This window comes from Oncorhynchus tshawytscha, unplaced genomic scaffold (genome assembly GCF_018296145.1).
Source record: "Oncorhynchus tshawytscha isolate Ot180627B unplaced genomic scaffold, Otsh_v2.0 Un_scaffold_14841_pilon_pilon, whole genome shotgun sequence".
NCBI lineage: Eukaryota > Metazoa > Chordata > Actinopteri > Salmoniformes > Salmonidae > Oncorhynchus > Oncorhynchus tshawytscha.
The window spans coordinates 198,349-204,348 of NW_024609761.1; positions in this window are offsets into that span (position 1 = coordinate 198,349).

Genomic DNA, 6,000 nt, shown 5'->3' on the forward strand with positions numbered 1-6,000 from the left:
TGTAATTTTGTCTTGCCTTTTAATCATTGCATGAGTAATTGTTTTTACCATCGAAGACCACTTTGGAAACAAGCGTTTTAAGGAATACTTTCAAGTGATATCCTCTGGGTCCACGTTGTACATTTAGTTGTATATGTCTGTTACCCAAAATAAATTCAATGTAAAAAAAAAAAATCTTCAATAGCTTGAAGACCCTGCCTTTATATCGTTTGATTGGTGACAGCTAGTCTAACTGGGGTCCAAAACATAATGAAAAAGACAGACAAAATACTTTACAATTTACATATATTTAAAAACATGAATGTGTGTGTGTGTGTTCGCATCTATCAGTTACACATACAGTACATGTCATAACATACACACATCAAGTAGGTCACATGGGGGAGAGGCATTGTGCCGTGATGTGTTGCTTTATTTGTTTTTTGAAACCAGGTTTGCTGTTCACTTGCACTATAAGATGGAAGGGAGTTCCATGCACTCATGGCTCTGTATAATACTGGACGTTTCCTTGAATTTGTTCTGGACCTGGGGACTGTGAAAAGACCCCTGGTGGCATGTCTGGTGGGGTAAGTGTGTGTGTCAGTGCTGTGTGTAAGTTCACTATGCAAACAATTTGGTATTTACAAAAAAAAAAGGGTGATTAGTAAATATACAGTAGGAGATATTAAAGGGTGATTAGGAAATATACAGTAGGAGATATTAAAGGGTGATTAGTAAATATACAGTAGGAGATATTAAAGGGTGATTAGGAAATATACAGTAGGAGATATTAAAGGGTGATTAGGAAATATACAGTAGGAGATATTAAAGGGTGATTAGGAAATATACAGTAGGAGATATTAAAGGGTGATTAGGAAATATACAGTAGGAGATATTAAAGGGTGATTAGGAAATATACAGTAGGAGATATTAAAGGGTGATTAGTAAATATACAGTAGGAGATATTAAAGGGTGATTAGGAAATATACAGTAGGAGATAGTAAAGGGTGATTAGTAAATATACAGTAGGAGATATTAAAGGGTGATTAGTGAATATACAGTAGAAGATATTAAAGGGTGATTAGGAAATATACAGTAGGAGATATTAAAGGGTGATTAAAGCAATGCAGTAAAATGGTAAAGAATGTTATAATGACGTTTGCTCTTAGGGTACAATGTACATTATACTATGTTAGATGGGCCTAGAGGACAAGGCCTTAGGGCCTGTAGGAGGTTGGCAATGAGATGTTGTAATGATGAAATGTTATAATGTTGAAATGTTTAAAATATTCGATGTTTAGGATGTAAGGGGGGGTAATGAGTTAGGGAGGAGTTAATAAATTAGGTTGGAGTGAGATTATAATTGAGTGGAGTAAGGAAGGTTGTTTAAAAATGTATGTTTTAAAAGTTAAAGTTAATGAAGTATATAAAAGTCAGAACAGCCAGGAGGTTGAAGTGTACGTCCTGCTTAGGTGAGAAAAGGGCGGGTGTTAGGGGGTGCTGAAAAAAACAACCTTTTGAGCAATACCCGCTTTGGGTGTGACCCACTGAGTGCGTCATTTGAGCATGTGTTAGCCACAAAGAGTTAGCAGAAAGGAAGATGGAGGGTAGCAGACGTTGATTTTAGAGAAGGGGAGGACACCCTTTGAGCTTGCTAGAAGAACCGGTCACCTGCAGGAAGAAGATTTTTATTGTATTCATATTTGTAATTGTACTTAAGGATTCCTCCTAGAATTTTACTTTAAGGTTACCTCATTGTTAGAAGTGTGTTAAAGTAGTTGTTAGAGTTTTTTTTACACCATCTGAGGGACTGATCTTCCTGAGGCGGGAGACAAAAAACTGTTTATCAAGTTGTAGAAGGTAAAAAAAAAAACGTTTTTCTTGTTATTGAGTGTTGTGCTAAAATTGTAATAGACCACAAAAAATGTGGGTTTAGTTAACGGGATTGCAGCCCTAAGAGTTAACGGGATTGATATGACAACAGCCAGTGAAAGTGAGGAGCGCCAAATTCAAACAACAGAAATCTCATAATTAAACTTCCTTTAACATACATGTATCTTATACCATTTTACAGGTAATCTTGTTGTTAATTTACAGCGAAAGCACCACAATCGATTATGTTAGGTCACCGCCAAGTCACAGAAAAATTCAGCCATTTTTCCAGCCAGAGAGGAGTCACAAAAAGCACAAATAGAGATAAAATGAATCACTAACCTTTGATGATCTTCATCAGATGACACTCATAGGACTTCATGTTACACAATACATATGTTTTTTTTTCGATACAGTGCATATTTATATTTAAAAAATCTCAGTTTACATTGGCGCGTTACGTTCAGTAGTTCCAAAAACATCCAGTGATATTGCAGAGAGCCACATCTATTTACAGAAATACTCATTATAAATGTCCATGAAAATACAATTGTTAGACATGGAAATATAGATGCACTCCTTAATGCAACCACTGTGTCAGATTTCAAAAAAGTTTTACAGAAAAAGCAAACCAAAGCAAACCATGCAATAATCTGAATACAGCTTTCAGACAACAAAGCAGCTGTAACATCAGGAGAGTGATGGGTGTGGAGTCAGGTGCAGAGAGCAGAAGTTTCACGGGAAAAAAACGCTTTAATGTCCACAGTAAACAGAAACAGGTACAAAAATGGGTGAAGCCAAAACACAGGCGCAACACAACCCAAAGACCACTGTTACATAAACCGGACAGCTAAAACCCTAAATTAACAATACACCTCCAACGTACAATGACAACAAGCCCGCACAAACACAAGCGGGCTAAACGAACTTAAATAATACCCACCCCAAAACCCCAACAAGGAACAGGTGAAAACAATTAGACCAAAACAAACGAAAAGGAAAAAGGGATCGGTGACAGCTAGTAGACCGGCGACGACGACCGCCGAGCGCCACCCGAACAGGAAAGGGAGCCACCTTCGGTGATATTTGTGACAGCCTCCAAAAAGATATCCGCCATATTGGGTAGTCAACATTAGTCATAAATAGCATTATAAATATTCACTTACCTTTGATGATCTTCATCAGAATGCACTCAGAGGAATCCCAGTTCCACATTAAATGTTTGATTTGTCAAATGTCAAAAAGTTCCGTTACTGTCCGTAGAAACATGTCAAACGATGTATGGAATCAATCTTTAGGATGTTTTTAACATAAAACTTCAATAATATTCCAACCGGATAATTATTATGTCTGTAGAAAAGCAATGGAATGAGAGCTAAGTCTCTCGTGACCGCGCCTCAGAGCCTGTGGCACTCTGCCAGACATCTGGCTCAAACAGCCCTTATGAGCCCCCTCTTCACAGTAGAATCCTCAAACAAGTTTCTAAGGATGGTTGACATCTAGTGGAAGCCTTAGGAAGTGCAACAAAACCAATATCCCACTGTGTAGGGGCTGGGTTGAAAATCGACCAACCTCAGATTTCCCACTTCCTGTTTGGATTTCTTCTCAGGTTTTTGCCTGCCATATGAGTTCTGTTATACTCACAGACATCATTCAAACAGTTTTAGAAACTTCAGAGTGTTTTCTATCCAATACTAACAATAATATGCATATATTAGCAACTGGGACTGAGGAGCAGGCCGTTTACTCTGGGCACCTCTGGGCACCTTTCATCCAAGCTTTTAAGGGCACTGAAGGTGTCTATCAATTTAATTCACTGTTGAGTTTCTGAAACCTTGTGTCATCAGAGTCTCACTAAATACTCACTAAACCTCAACTAAATGTTGTAATAAATAATGTGGAAATTGAGCAAATTGATATGACCAAACTGCTTGGAGTAACCCTAGATTGTAAGCTGTCATGGTCAAAACATATTGATGCAGTAGTAGCTAGGATGAGGAGAAGTCTGTCTATAATAAAGTGATGCTCTGCAGCACTATCAATAAGGTAGGTCCTACAGGCCCTAGTTTTGTCGCACCTTGACTACTGTTCAGTTGTGTGGTCAGTTGCCACAAAAAAAGGACTCAGGAAAATTTCAATTGTCTCAGAACAAGGCAGCACGGCTGGCCCTTGGATGTACACAGAGAGCTAATATTAATAATATGCATGTCAATCTCTCCTTGCTGAAAGTGGAGGAGAGATTAACTTCATCACTACTTTTATTTATGAGAGGTATTGACATGTTGAATGCACCGAGCTGTCTGTCTAAACTACTGGCACACAGCTCGGACACTAGAGGTTGACTGATTAATTAGGGCCGATTTCAAGTTATCATAACATTCGGAAATCGGTATTTTTTGACACCGATTTGGCCTTTTTTTTTTACACCTTTATTTAACTAGGCAAGTGAGTTAAGAACACATTCTTATTTTAAATGGCAGCCTAGGAACGGTGGGTTAACTGCCTTGTTCAGGGGCAGAACGACAGATTTTTACCTTGTCAGCTCGAGGACTCAATCTTGCAACCTTACGGTTAACTAGTCCAACGCTCTAACCACCTGCTTTATAATACACTCCACGAGGAGCCTGCCTGTTACGCGGAATGCAGTAAGAAGCCAAGGTAAGTTGCTAGCTAGCATTATACTTATCTTATATAAAACAATCAATCAATCATAATCACTAGTTAACTACACATGGTTGATGATATTACTAGTTTATCTAGCGTGTCCTGCGTTGCATATAATCAATGCGGTGCGCATTCGCGAAATAGGACTGTCGTTGCTCCAATGTGTACCTAACCATAAACACCAATGCCTTTCTTAAAATCATTACACAAGTATATATTTCTAAACCTGCATATCTAGTTAATATTGCCTGCTAACATGAATTTCTTTTAACTAGGGAAAATGTGTCACTTCTCTTGCAACAGAGTCAGGGTATATGCAGCAGTTTGGGCCACCTGGCTCGTTGCGAACTGTGTGAAGACTATTTCTTCCTAACAAAGACAGCCAACTTCACCAATTGGGGGATGATTTAACAAAAGGGCATTTGCGGTAAAAAAAAAAGCACAATCGTTGCACGACTGTACCTAACCATAAACATCAATGCCTTTCTTAAAATCAATACACAGAAGTATATATTTTAAACCTGCATATTTAGCTAAAAGAAATCCAGGTTAGCAGGCAATATTAACCAGGTGAAATTGAATCACTTCTCTTACATTCATTGCACGCAGAGTCAGGGTATATGCAACAGTTTGGGCCGCCTGGCTCGTTGCGAACTAATTTTCCAGAATTTTACGTAATTATGACATAACATTGAAGGTTGTGCAATGTAACAGGAATATTTAGACTTATGGATGCCACCCGTCAGATAAAATATGTGTTTCACTGAAAGAATAAACGTTTTGTTTTCGAGATGATAGTTTCTGGATTCGACCATATTAATGACCTAAGGCTCGTATTTCTGTGTGTTATTATGTTATAATTAAGTCTATGATTTGATAGAGCAGTCTGACTGAGCGGTGGTAGGCACCAGCAGGCTCATAAGCATTCATTCAAACAGTACTTTTGTGCGTTTTGCCAGCAGCTCTTCGCAATGCTTCAAGCATTGCACTGTTTATGACTTCAAGCCTATCAACTCCAGAGATGAGGCTGGTGTAACCGATGTGAAATGGATAGCTAGTTAGAGGGGTGCGCGCTAATAGCGTTTCAAACGTCACTTGCTCTGAGACTTGGAGTAGTTGTTCCCCTTGCGCTGCAAGAGCCGCAGATTTTGTGGAGAGATGGGTAATGCTGCTTCGAGCGTGGTTGTTGTTGATGTGTTCCTGGTTCGAGCCCAGGTAGGAGCCTAAAGTGCCTATAAGAACATCCAATAGTCAAAGGTATATGAAATACAAATCGTATAGAGAGAAATAGTCCTATAAGTCCTATAATAACTACAACCTAAAACTTCTTACCTGGGAATATTGAAGACTCATGTTAAAAGGAAACACCAGCTTTCATATGTTCTCAAGGAACTTAAACGTTAGCTTTCTTACATGGCACATATTGCACTTTTACTTTCTTCTACAAAACTTTGTTTTTGCATTATTTAAACCAAATTGAACATG